At 35.5% G+C, this 14,191-nt stretch overlaps 1 protein-coding gene and 1 pseudogene across 1 annotated transcript in view; both read right to left on the bottom strand.

The window, feature by feature from the left end:
* The window catches only part of HDGFL3 (HDGF like 3), a 68,816-nt gene that overhangs the window by 38,841 nt on the left and 15,784 nt on the right, over positions 1-14,191 (bottom strand). The window lies entirely within an intron of this gene.
* LOC133084922 (low molecular weight phosphotyrosine protein phosphatase-like) lies at positions 9,185-9,667 on the bottom strand (annotated as a pseudogene).

Below are 14,191 nucleotides of genomic sequence, written 5' to 3'. Positions count from 1 at the left end.
ACATTTTATCAAATTCTCTGCATTATTAAAAGTCCTTGAAGTCAACTGGCATAGATTTAACTCATTTATTTTTAATGACTGCATAAAAATCCAGTGATTGGATAACGTATAATTTACCCAACTTTTTCCTGAAGAATGTTAAATAAGGAATTTACCTTATTTTTAGTGTTTTTGCCCTTAAAAAAGGCTACAGTAAACATACTTAGATTTTTATGCACTGGTGCTTCTATTTCCATGAGATACGATTTCCAGGAGTGAGACTGTTGGATCAAATATTAGAGGTATTTTTCATTTTAATAGATATTGCCAGACTGCTTTCAAAAAAGGTTATAATAATTCACTTTTCCACCAAGATATGAAAATGACCTCCCTTCCAATCTTTGACAGCATTAGGCATTACTGCTCTTTTAAATTTGCATTTCCCTGATTAATGGTGAGGTTAAGCATCTTTTCATAGGTTTATTGGCTATTAGGATTTGCCCTTCAGTGAATTGCCTATTCATATCATTTTTGCATTTCTCTATAGGCTTCTGTCTTTTTACTATTCATCTGTAATATATTAACCTGATATCTATACTCTCCATTGCAAATATATTTCTCTATTATATAATATGTCCATTGAAACATTTTCTTCTCTTGAGTTCCAGGATACTACACTCTCCTGATTTTTTTTTTTTCCTTTCTCACCATCCACTTCTTTTCAGTCTTCTTTTCACAGCTCCTCTTCTCTACACAGACTTACTCCCCTGGTGATTTCATCCAATTCCATGGTTCTGAATGCCATCTATACACTGATGAGTCTCATATTTCTACCCCCAAAATCCAGACCTCCCTTTTGAGCATCAGACTCACCTACCTCAGTGTCTCATAGGCATTTCAACTCTTAATCTTATGGCCTAACCCGTTTATCTTTCAGTATTCTCTAATGTGAGTAAATGACATCACTGTCCAACCAGCTGCTCCTATTCGAAACCTGGAAGTCATTATTGATTTACTTCTCTCCCATACAGATATGTCTCAATAACACTAATTCCTTTCAATTATACCCCCTCAAATATATCACCAAACTAACCATTTCTTTCTACATCCACTTCTGTCCGCTCTGGTCTACTCTATCATCATCTAATGCCTAAACTTCTACAAAAGGCTCCTAACTGGGCCCTTTGCATCCACCTCCCTAGCCCCTACCTCTGCCCCCAACAATCAATTCTTCAGATCCTAAACATAAGTCAGATCATGTCATTCTGCTCGAAACACTCCAGTGACTTGCCATATTTTTAAAAATTCTAAACTCATTGCTAAAGCTGTAAGACCCATGATAGGAATTTTGCCTACCTCCTTGAACTCATCTCCTGCCCTTCTGCCCCTAGCCCTAGATCATTCTGTATTAGTCTCATTTGCCTTCTTGCTCTTCCTTGAATATGCCAAGCTCATTCCAACTTTCACCCCAGAGCTGTACAACTCCTTCCTCTCGAACATTTGACTCTGCTCAAATGTCACATTTTCAGAAAACCCTTCCTTGATTGTGCAGAAACACACACCCACACAGCATCACATCATATGCTATCCTCTTTGCTTGCTTCATCTTTTTCCATATCTCTTATGGTTACATTAAATTACAGATTGCTTTGCTTGCTTGCTTAGTCATCTGTCCCACTCTAAACTAAAACATAAGCTTTATGAGGACAGAAAACATGTCCATTCTCGTTCACTACTAAATCCCTAGCACCCAAAACAGTGCCTGGCACATAGCAGGAATTCAGTGTAATTTTTTTTTTCAAGAATGACTAAATGTTGCTTTATTATTTTTTGACACCGATCATTGCAAAGCTAGCCTAATTACATTGAAAGGAACCAATATATAGCTGTAGTTCATTCGTTTTTAATGTTTAATATTTTTACATCAATATACCACCATTTAATTTTCCATTCTCTGTCAAGGACATTTGGGTTACTTCCAAGTTTTTTTGCTATTATGAATCACATTGGTGTGAATATTCTTGTACACATCTTCTAGTACACACATGTGAGTTTCTCTAGGATTACAGATGTTGAGTCAGAAAGTATGCAAAATTCAACTTCATAACATAAAGCTAATTTGTTTTCCAAAGTGGTTGACCAATTTATACTCCTTCAGTGGTGTATAAGAATTCCTCTTGCTGGACTTCCCTGGTGGTGCAGTGGTTAAGAATCCGCCTGCCAATGCAGGAGACACGGGTTCAAGCCCTGGCCCGGGAAGATCCCATATGCTGCAGAGCAACTAAGCCCGCAAGCCACAACTACTGAAGCCTGCGTGCCTAGAGCCCCTGCTCCGCAACAAGAGAAGCCACCACAACTAGAGAAAGCCCGTGGGCAGCAACAAAGACCCAACGCAGCCAAAAATACATAAATAAAATTTTTAAAAAATTAATAAAAGAATTCCTATTGGGATAAACAACAAGGTCCTCCTGTATAGCACAGGGAACTATATCCCATCTCCTGGGATAAACAATAATGGAAAAGAATTTTAAAGAAGAATGTCTGTATGTGTATAACTGAGTCACTGTGCTGCACAGCAGAGATTGGCACAGCGTTGTAAACTATACTTCAATTAAAAAAAAGAAAAAAAAATACTCAAATAAAAAATCACGGAGTCTAATAAAACACAGATAATGGCCAAAAAAAAATTCCTGTTGATCCACATCCTCTCCAACATATGATATTGGAAAATCTCTTAATTTTTGGCAATCTCATTATGATCTTAATTTGCATTTCCCTAACTACTAATAAGGTTGAGCATCTTTAACTATATGTATAGGCCTTATGTAATTCTTCTATGAAATGGCTGTTCATGTCTTTTTGCCTATTTTACTATCCAGCTATTTGTCTTTTTCTTATTGATTCATTCTGTATACTAAAGCTTTGCTGGTTCTGTGTGTAGCAACTTCCTCCAGGTTGTGGCTTATATTTTCAAGTTCATTAAAGGATTTTTTAACTGAACAGAAGCACTTGATTTTAACGTACTAAAATTTATCAATTTTTCCTTCCATGGCTAGTTTTTTTCTGTGTTGTCATAGAAAATTCTTCCCTACTCCAGGGATATAATATATTCTCCCCATATGCTTTAAAAGCTTTTTACACTTTCATCTATGTAGAAATGATCTTTGTATATAGTATGAAATAGGGAGCCATCTTCATATGGATGCTATATAATTAACTCATATGGATAACTAATCATGCTAGCATTGTTTAAAAATACTCTCTCCATATCCCCCGTCCCCTACCCGCAATGCCACCCTTGTCACATAGCATGGTTCCATATATCTGTGGACCAGTTTCTGGGTAACCATTCTGTTCTACTGGTCAGTACAACTCTCCCTGAGCCAAACACTGTCTTAATTTACTATTAACTACTATTTGAACAATTCTACATTTTGATATCTGATAGGACCACCATCTTGTTCTTACTGTTCAGAAATGTCTTGTCTTGGTTATCTACCCTTCCATGTATATTTTAAAGGACAACAAAACAAAACCATAATTTAAAAACAAACACTCATTTACAACAGCAACAAAAAGTATAAGATACCTAAGAATGTACAGAGACTTATAAAACAATTTAAAAACATTTAAGAAAGCCCACATACATGAAGAAATAGACCACATTCATGTATTAGAAACCTTAATAAGATGTTAATTTTTCCATATTAATCCATAAATATAATTTAAATTCAATCAAAATCCCAACATAGTTTATTGTGAATCTTGACAAGCTAATATACTGTTTAACCCTCACTCCTTGATTGGAAGCATACAGAATTATAAATTTAGTATAAGATATAAACTTTAACCAAAATATGTATTAGAATCTAAAATGTGATCAGCCTTATCTATTTCCGACGATAGGTCTTTCTTAATCGAAGTCTAGAAATTTTCCTTTATTATACTTCAGATAATTAATTTTGAAATATCTGTCCTGTCTTCTAGAGTTCATGTTGTTAGCAAGCTGACTCTCTCTGAAATATACTTGTTGTGTATCATCTCTTCCCTTATATTTGTCTCCAAACAATTCTTTTGCTTTCTAGATATGTTCTTCAAAGTCTGTCTTCTATTTGACTAATTTATTGATTCTGCTTGTTACCTGAGGTGTTTACATACTCTTTACTCTGGCTATTCTTATTTAATAGAGTCATTGTTCACATCCTAATGTTCTTTACAGAAAAGAAAAAAATTTAAAGAACACAGACGTGTTACAGTACCATAAAGAAAGGCTTTGGACAATCATAAGGCATAGCATAAAAGGACTTTAAATAAGCCAGCGAGAAAGGGAAGAAACAGCATAAAGGCTGGAAAAAGCAAATACTCTTTGCATACTTTCAAATTTAGTATAGAAGCAATTATCCTGAATGGCTCTGAAAACAAGGGACCTATGCCCTAGACTGCTGATATCAAACAAAAGGCAAAAATCACAGAAGCAAAGTACAAGTATGATAATCCATGAAGTGCCTCAGAAATTTAACCTATAGCAGCATTAATAATATTCTAAGGATTTAGAACCATCTGCTAAATGTATCCAATTGTAATTTATCTCTTTTTAAGGATAAAGATGTGAAATTAGTTTTGTCTTTCTGCCAAAAGCACCAATCTACCAAAAATAAAAATAAAAAAGCAAAAAACAAACCCCCCAAAAATGTAATGACTGTGTTCCTGACAGGGTTGCTAAACAAATATTTAATAATAGAAAGTAGACAGTAGGAAGAAAACACCAAAAATTCCACAGGATAATTTTCTCAGAGATTCTTTCCTTCAGTTTATGTCTCAGGGATGAAATTCATCACTTGTAAATTTGAATAATTCTACACATAAAACAAAATTAAAGCATGTAATAGTCTTAAACTATGCCTGTTTTTGACAAATAAAGGTGGTAGCTTAGCCAAACCATTTTGACTGCCTCATCTATGCAAAAGCTCATTTAAACATTTAAATAATCACTCACAGGCATTTTCTGAACACTGTATCTCATTTTCCTTGTTCTCAATTATACCCAACTGCCTCATATAAGGCTAGGCCTGGGCAAACTTGTGCTTTGTCTTCATTCTTACCTTTTCATCTTTCTGATAAGATCACAATGACCCCAGGACCTCATATTTCACTGCTCTTGCTTTCCCCACATATGCTGCATATGGATGTCCATAAAAACTCACTGTCCCAGGAATATCTGTTCAGAGTCCTGTTCTTTGCTTATTTTAAAATAAATTACAGGGACTTCCCTGGCGGTCCATTTATTAAGACTTTCTTTGCCTTCCAATGCAGGGGGTGTGGGTTCGATCCCTGGTCTGGGAGCTAAGATCCCACGTGCCTCGTGGCTAAAAACCCAAAACACAGAACAGAAGCAATACTGCAACAAATTCAATAAAGACTTAAAAATAAATAAATAAATAAACAAATAACAACAAGCACAATGATCAACAGAGTGAAAAGGGAGTCCACATAGTGGGAAAAATATTTGCAAATCATGTATCTAATAAGGAGTTAATAATATTTAGAACATATAAAGAACTCTTACAACTCAATAACAAAACCCCCCAAATAACCCAATTAAAAAATGGGCAAAGGACTTGAAGATATACTTCTCCAAAGATATACAAATGGCCAATAAAGCACATGAAAACATTCTCAACATGGATAATCATTAAGGAAACGCAAATCAAAACCACAATGAGATATCACTTCATACCCATTAAAATGGCTACTTTCAAAAAAAAAAAAAAACCCAAAAAACAAAAAACAAAAGCCCCAGAAAATATAAAGTGTTGGCAAAGATACGGAGAAACTGGAACCCTTGTGCGCTGTTGGTGGGAATGTAAAATGGTGCAGTCCCTATGGAAAACAGTACGGTATTTCCTAAAAAAAATTAAAAATAGGATTATCATATGACCCAGCAATTCTACGTCTGAGTATATACCCAAAAGAATTAAAGGCAGGGTATCGAAGAGATATGTATACCCACACGTTTATAGCAGCATTATTCACAATAGCTAAAAGGTGGAAGCATTCCAGGTTTTCATCAACAAATGAATGAAGAAACAAAATGTGGGATATGCATGCAGTAAAATATTATTCAGCCTCAAGAAGGAAGAAATTCTAATACATGCTACCACGTGGATGAACTTTGAGGACATTATGCTAAGTGAAATACTCCGGTCACAAAACAGACAGTATGTACTGTATGATTCCACTTATATGAGGTACACAGAGAAGTCAAATTCATAGAGACAGAAAGTAAAATGGTGGCTGACAAGGTTTGGGGGTAGAGGAGAATGGGGAGTTATTGTTTAATGGGTACAGAGTTTCAGTTTTGCAATATGAAAAAGTTCTGAAGATGGATGATGGTGATGGTTACACAACAATGTGAATGTACTTAATACCACTGAATTGTCCACTTAAAAATAGTAAATTTTATGTTATATATATTTTAACACAATTAAAAAGAAAAAATTACAATTAGCACATAAGTAGCTCATACTAAGACTGGTTTTAAACCCTTTTCTTACCTGAGCCTTACATTTTCTAAATTAAATAAGGGTTTCTGTCTAACTGTCAAAATGGTTAGAGTGAATTCCGTATTTTCTTTCACTTCTCACTCTCATCCTACGCAGGTGAGTAAAGAGGGCAATGGATTGTACTGCAGTTCTTCCTACTAACTTGCTCTGTAACTCTGAGAAAGTCACTTGGTCAAGAAGTTTAATGCATTTTAGTTTTCTCATCCCTCCCCTCAAAGTAACAACACTGGAAGTCATCTTAAATCTTATGTCTCAGAAGGTACTATCACTAAACTTTTCATTAACGACTTCAAAACTGACTGCAGGGAGGCAGGAACCAATAGCACAAAATGTAAAGGAAGGTCCATTCAAGATGCAGTGTTCTCTCTCTGTAACAGTTAAATTGTGTAAGTCCTATTACAAATAATAGGACAATAAATAGTTCTAAAAACTACATTTCAATGTCCTATAACCAAAAAAGGGCTGAAACCCAGCCTTTTTGTAAGGAAATGCCAATAAAAAATGTCTCTATTCTCTTTTTCATGTTCCTTCTGGGTTGGTCAGTTTTATTACTTGTTCATTTAGTCTAGCTGCCTTGTTGATAGGAAAATCTTCTCATCACTTTCTGCACACATCTCACTTTTATTCTTTTCCTTTATGCATCTATGGTTCTCTTCCTTAACCTATCTCAAGCTTTTTCAAGGTAAGGTCATGTCTCATTCATTTTTGTAATGCTAAGTCTATCAAGTCTATCATGGAGACTAACCCAGAGTATATACTCAATGAACACTTAATGGGAATATGATGATGGAACACTAGTGTTACCCAATTCACACAGCCCCGCCTTCACAAGGAAATAACTGGAAATTAAAAAGATGAAAGTTTCAATGACAGAAATTAAGAATGTTACACAACAAACTGTTTAAAACCAGGAAGCATTTCTGCTAACCAAAAAAGTAGATAAAATCTTGAGGAAGTCTGTTAACAAAGAGTGGAATAGGGGAAAATCTCCCAGGGGTGGTCAAAAAACATTAAGCTACATATATACTGTTTATACAATTTACATCTTAAAACAGGAAAGAAAAGTTATGAGTAAAAGGTTGGATAAAGACACAACAGCCAAATGTATAGAAAAATAAAAGCAGGTTACAAGTTACAAGTACCATAACTTACAAGCTAAAAAAGTATGAAATGGTAGAGTGGATCGTTATATATATATATTTTGTAATTTCCCCAGTTTATCTGAAAACAATCTTTTCTGACATATATTCATAGGAATTTTAGATCAGTCATCTCCAAGTGCACAGAAATTACCTATATTTGCCTATAAACTAAGCACTGATAAAAGAATACTTAACATATCAATATTTAAGCATTCCAATATAAAAGGACTTTTCCCAACTTATTATTTTTTTCCCACCTAAGCTGATCTATATTTGACATTCAGGTTAATTACATGCATGTAAAAGCAGGCGCGGTCCTCAAACTAACCTAAGGTAAACCAGCACACAAATGTCCTTATTCCCGGACATAATTACATTTGCAGAGGCAAAGTGGTTCAAATGGGAACAAATAAGCTAACTTCCTTATGAAATAAACTAAACAGACACAAACTAAGGAGTGAAGGTGCTAAAGATTAATCCCACAAATCTTCCTCCTTCCTGTCCTGTAAATGCACAAGTGTGCACTGTGAGCGTGTATGAACACTTCTCACCAACATCACTGGACACCAGGCCCTGGCATCAAGAGGTAGTGCAAGGCAGGGGGCCCCATCCACACAGAGGGAAGACGTAGTCCAGATTCTTGGAAGTGCCGATGGGATCAGATGCTGATGGGCCTTACAGTGATGTTTTACTTCATTATGTTCTATTTTGTTGCTCTACTATTTTGTTTGTTCCACTATTTTTGTAACTGGGGTGAAGTGGGAGGTTCAACTAGTCTAAGAACATTTACCCCATAAACTGTCTGAATCAAAATTTTTATTTATTCTTCCGCCAAACACAACTGATTTCCATCTACAATTTTTTTTAATTTAATTTTTATTTTATATTGGAGTATAGTTGATTTACAATATTGTGTTAGTTTCAGGTGTACAGCAAAGTTATTCAGTTATACATATATCCATTCTTTTTTAGATTCTTTTCCCGTACAGGTTATTACAGGATATGGAGTAGAGTTCCCTGTGCTATGCAGTAGGTCCTTGTTGATTACCTATTTTATATATAGCCGTGTGTATATGTTAATCCCAAACTCCTAATTTATCTCTCCCGCCCACGTTTCCCCTTTGCAGAGCACAGAATCTTAAAAGGAAAAGTTCAGGGTAGGCTTCTTGGAGGAGGTGCCATTCTTTCTAAGGATAGTAGAACCTCCTGGGGTGGCAGGAGGGAGCAGTGTGTCAAAGTTTGAGAAATATAAGAAAATATGGCAAAGCTAAGGTACACGAGTGGAACCCCGGGTTTGGGAAAGAAATGAGAGTTGATACTGGAAACCTAGTGGGGACAAACAGAAAGGGGCCTTGTTACAATTATTTTTTAAAGTAAGAAACAGTGAGTCAACTGAAGAAAGGGCTGTGGCCTTGGCTAGGGAATGGTGACACTGTGTCACTCGACTGAGAATGCGGGCCTATGGGGACGAGCCTGGGCCGCAGCAGGACTGGACCCGGGTCAGTGAACCTTCTCCAGCAAGGCTCTGCAGCACCGCACACACTGGTGGTAGACGGTCTCAAAGTCAGTGTCATTACCATAATAAGGATCTTCAATAATGAGTTGTTCCTGTGGATCCTAGCTCCCAAGTGTTCAATTTTCGCTCTGCAGTTTTTAACTTGATTACTTTTCCTATTCACATCTCTCAGGTTGCTTTCATCCATACATAGTATATAATCAAAAGTGGCAAAGACTTCTTTGGTAACCTGCCAGGCAATGTGACTCATGGGGATAACCATGCTTCTTCATGCAAGCCTGCCCCCGATAATCAGGAGGGTTTCCTAGTTCATATGTGGACACTGCCGCACTGTCTATCCTCCAAGTATCTGAAATGTTTTGATCAGTTACAAGTTTCCTGAAAACTGTTTCTGCGATGGGTGATCGACAGATGTTACCCAGACACACGAACAGCACTGACTTGGTCACCCGTATGGCCATCTTCCCGCGCGCATAGAGGTGCCCACTTGGATCATTATATTCTGACAAAAGGTACACTACCTTGGAGTTATAAGTCCTAAACACTTATGTGCCAAGTGAAGCCCTGAAATAGTCAAAAATATTATGAGAGATATGTAGAAATATAATAGATATGGTAGCTATACTTCTGCATCTCTAAATATTGACTGCTACAGAAGCCTTCTTTTTAGGAATACAAAGAACACTTTAAAAAAGTTGATCACAGGGACTTCCCTTGTGGTCCAGCGGTTAAGACTCTGCATTCCCAATGCAGGGGGCCTGGGTTCAATCCCTGGTCAGGGAACTAAATCCTGCATGCTGCAACTAAGACCCGGTGCAGCCAAATAAGTAAATAAATAAATATTTTTTAAAAAGTTGATCACATATTAAAAGAAAACTCAAATTAAAAAATAGTTTAAAAGACTACATACTCTGATAACAAGGTAATCATGCTAAAAAACCAAATTTAAACATTGTATAAAAACATTTAACCAATGATAATTTCTAAAATTATCTCCTAAACATCTCTTAGGCCAAAAAAGAAAAGAAAATCACAATTAAAATCTATGTTGAAAATGATTATAAAACACCAATTACCCAAATCTACATGTTGAAGCCAAATCTGACCTTAAGAAAACTAGCTTTAAAAATTTTCATTTTCAAAAAAAATTTCAAAGAAATTTCATGACTTTTGAAATAGAAGAAAAGAAAGGAGTGAAGATGAAATCAGAAATTCATGATGTAGGGGGAAAAAAATAGGAGAACTGATTAACCAAAAAAAAGGGAGAAATAAAAACCAAGAGCTAAAGTTTTGGTGAAAAAAATGACAATAAAGCTGACACATCTTTGGCAAATCTAAATACAAAAATTTTTTTTAAATATATAAAATTAGTAATGAGATGTAACTATAGTGACTGAGACTAAAAATTATAATAGAATGATATATATATATATAAAACTCTACACTAGAAGGTTTACTATATCTATGAAATAGACACTTTTCTAGGAAAATAAAAATGGTAGAATTGACTCAAGAAGAGTAGAACATGTGAATAAACCAATAACCATGAAATTGATTTAAAAGATGCCCGAAAAAACCCTCAAAAAGTTTCCAGGCCTGAAGTGGTTTTAAGGTCTTTCAAGTCTTGGAAATAGACTTGCTTGCTTGCTAAATAGAAATTATTTTAGGGACTTCCCTGGTGGCGCAGTGGTTAAGAATCCGCCTGCCAACGCAGGGGACACGGGTTCGAACCCTGGTCCGGAAAGATCCCACATGCCACAGAACAGCTAAGCCCATGCTGCAACTACTGAAGCCCGTGTGCCTAGAGCCCGTGCTCTGCAACAAGAGAAGCCACTGCAATGAGAAGCCCGCACACTGCGACAAAGAGTAGCCCCCGCTCGCTGCAACTAGAGAAAGCCCGCATGCAGCAATGAGGACCCAATGCAGCCAAAAATAAATAAACAAAAATAATTTTTTTAAAAATTGAAATTATTTTAGGGCATCTAAAAATTGGAAAGCTTACCACACATTTTACCAAATCAGCAAAGTTGTGAAAGAAATCAGACAAAAGACTTACTACAACAGACAGAACTGAAAGGAGAATAGACAATTCAACAATAATAGATGGAGACTTCAATACCTCACTCTAAATAACAGATAGAACAACTAAACTAGACAGAAGATCAAAAAGGAAACAGAAGACACTATAAACTAACTAGACCTAACAGACATCTATAGAACACTTCACTGAATAGCAGCAGAATACACATTCTTCTCAAGTGTACATGGAATATTCTCCAGAACAGAACATACGTTAGGTCATAAAACATGCTTCAATGAATTTAAAAGGACTGAAGTCATACAAAGTATGTTCTCTGACCACAAGGTAATGAAATTAGACATCACTAATAAAAGGAAATTTGGGAAATTCACAAATATATAGAAATTAGCACGCTACTAAATAAACAATTGGCAAAGGAGAAATCACAAGGAAAATTAAAATTACTTGTAGATGAATGAAAACATAAACATAATATACCAAAACTTATGGGATGCAGTGAAAGCAATGCTTAGAGAGAAATTTATAGCTATGTACACTTATATTAAAAAGGAAGATCACACATCAATAACCTAACCTTCTACCTTCAGAAACTGGAAAAAGAATAGCATACCAACTTAAAGCAAATAAAAGGAAGAAAAAAATAAAGATTAGAGTGGAAATAAGTAAAATAGACAATAGAAAAATACAGGAAATCAATGAAACCAAAAGTTAGTTCTTTGAAAAGATCAATAAAATTGACAAATCTTAGGCTAGAATGACTAAGAAAAAAGAAGATTCAAATTACTAAAATCAGGAACGAAAAGAGAACATTACTACTGACCTTACAGAAATAAAAATGACTATCAGGGAATAGTATGGATAACTGTATGGCAACAAATTAGATAACCTAGATAAAATGAACAAATTCCTAGAAAGGCACAAACTATTGAAACCCACTGAAGAAGAAATAGAAAATGTGAGTAGAGCTATAATAAGAGATTGAATTATAAAAAAATACCATAAGTAATAAAAAAAAAAACTACCACAAAGAATCTAAAAAAGGGCAACTCATAGAAACAAGAGTAGAATGATGGTTGCCAGGGACTGGAGGGTAGGGGAAATTGGGAGATGTTGGTCAAAGGATACAAACTTCCAGTTATAAGATGAATAAGTTTTGGGGATCTAACATACAGCATGGTGATTATAGTTAACAATACTGTATAGACTTGAAAGTTGCTGAGAGTAAATCTTAAAAGTTCTCACTACAAAAAAAATGGTAATTATGTGAGGTGACTGAAGTGCTAACTAATTACTAGGGTAATCACTTTATAATGTGTAAGTGTATCAAATCAACACGTTGTATACCTTAAATTTACACAATATTTTATGTCAGCTAAATCTCAATAAAGCTGTTTAAAATTAAAAAAACACCCACAAAGAAAAGCTCAGGTCCAGATAGCTTCATTGGTGAATCCTACCAAACATTTAAAGAATTAATACCAATCCTTCACAAACTCTTTCAAAAACAGAAGAGGAGGGAACACTCCCCAACTCATTTTTTGAGGCCTATATTACTCTGATAGCAGGATCCCAGAAATAGACATCACAAGAAAACAGAACTATAGATCAGTATTACTTACGACCATAGATGCAAAAATCTATGACAAAAATACAGATCTTCCTCAACTTATGATGGAGTTACATCCCAATAAACCCATCATAAACTGAAATTATCATTAAGACAGAAATGCATTTAATACACCTAACATACCGAATATCATAGCTTAGCCTAGCCTAGCCTACCTTAAATGTGCTCAGAACACTTATATTAACCTACAGTTGGGCAAAACAATCTAACACAAAGCCTATTTTATAATAAAATGTTGAGCATCTCATGTAATTTATGGAATACCATTCTGAAAGTGAAATACAGAATGGTTGTATGGATATAGAATGGTTCTAAGTGTATTGGCTGTTTACCCTAGTGACAGTGTGGCTGACTGGGACCTACGGCTCACTGCCACTGCCCAGCATCAGGAAAAAGTATCTTACTGCATATCGCTAGCCTGGGAAAAGATCAAAATTCAAAACTTGAAGTGTGGTTTCTACTGAATGTGTATCACTTTTGTACCGTCATGAAGTCGAAAAATTATAAGTTCAACCGTCAAGTGTCAGGGATTCTATTTCTTATTAGCAAACAGAATCCAGCAATGTATAAAAAGAATTATGCACCATGACCAAGAAGTTTTATTCCAAGAATGTGAGATTGGTTTAACACACAAAAATCAATCAATATAATACACCATATTAACAGAACAAAAGACAAAACATCACATGGTTATCTCAATAGATGTGGGAAAAACATCTGACAAAATCCAACATCCTTCCATGATAAAAACATTCAACAAACTAGGAATAGAAGGAAACACCCTCAACCTGATAAAGGGCATCTATGAAAAACCCTCAGCTAACGTCATACTTAACTGTGGAAGTCTAAAATTTCCTGCATAAGATAAGGAACAAGACAAGGATGTCCACTTTGACCACTTCTATTCAACATTGTACTGGAGGTTCTAGTCAAGGTCATTAGGCTATATGGAATGTAAAATGGTATAACAGCTTTGGAAAAGAGCCTGGGAATTTCTCAAAGGGTTAAACAAAGAGTTACCGTATGACCCAGCAATTCCATTCCTAAGTATATACCCAAGAGATTGAAAACATTAAATCCACATAAAAAATTGTACACATATGTTCATTGCAGCATTATCTTTAACAGCCCAAAGTGGAAGTGACCCAAATACCCATCAACTGATGAACAGATAAACAAAATGTGGAGTACCTATGGAATGTTATTCAGACATTAAAAGGAATAAACTACTAGGACTTCCCTGGTAGCACAGTGGTTGGGGCTCCGTGCTCCCAATGCAGGGGGCCTGGGTTTGATCTCTCGTCGGGGAACTGGATCCTACAT

Source organism: Eubalaena glacialis, chromosome 2, assembly GCF_028564815.1.
Source record: "Eubalaena glacialis isolate mEubGla1 chromosome 2, mEubGla1.1.hap2.+ XY, whole genome shotgun sequence".
NCBI classification, from domain to species: Eukaryota; Metazoa; Chordata; class Mammalia; order Artiodactyla; family Balaenidae; genus Eubalaena; species Eubalaena glacialis.
The sequence above is the reverse complement of the archived record's forward strand: the minus strand, read 5'-3'. Positions and strand labels throughout refer to the sequence as shown.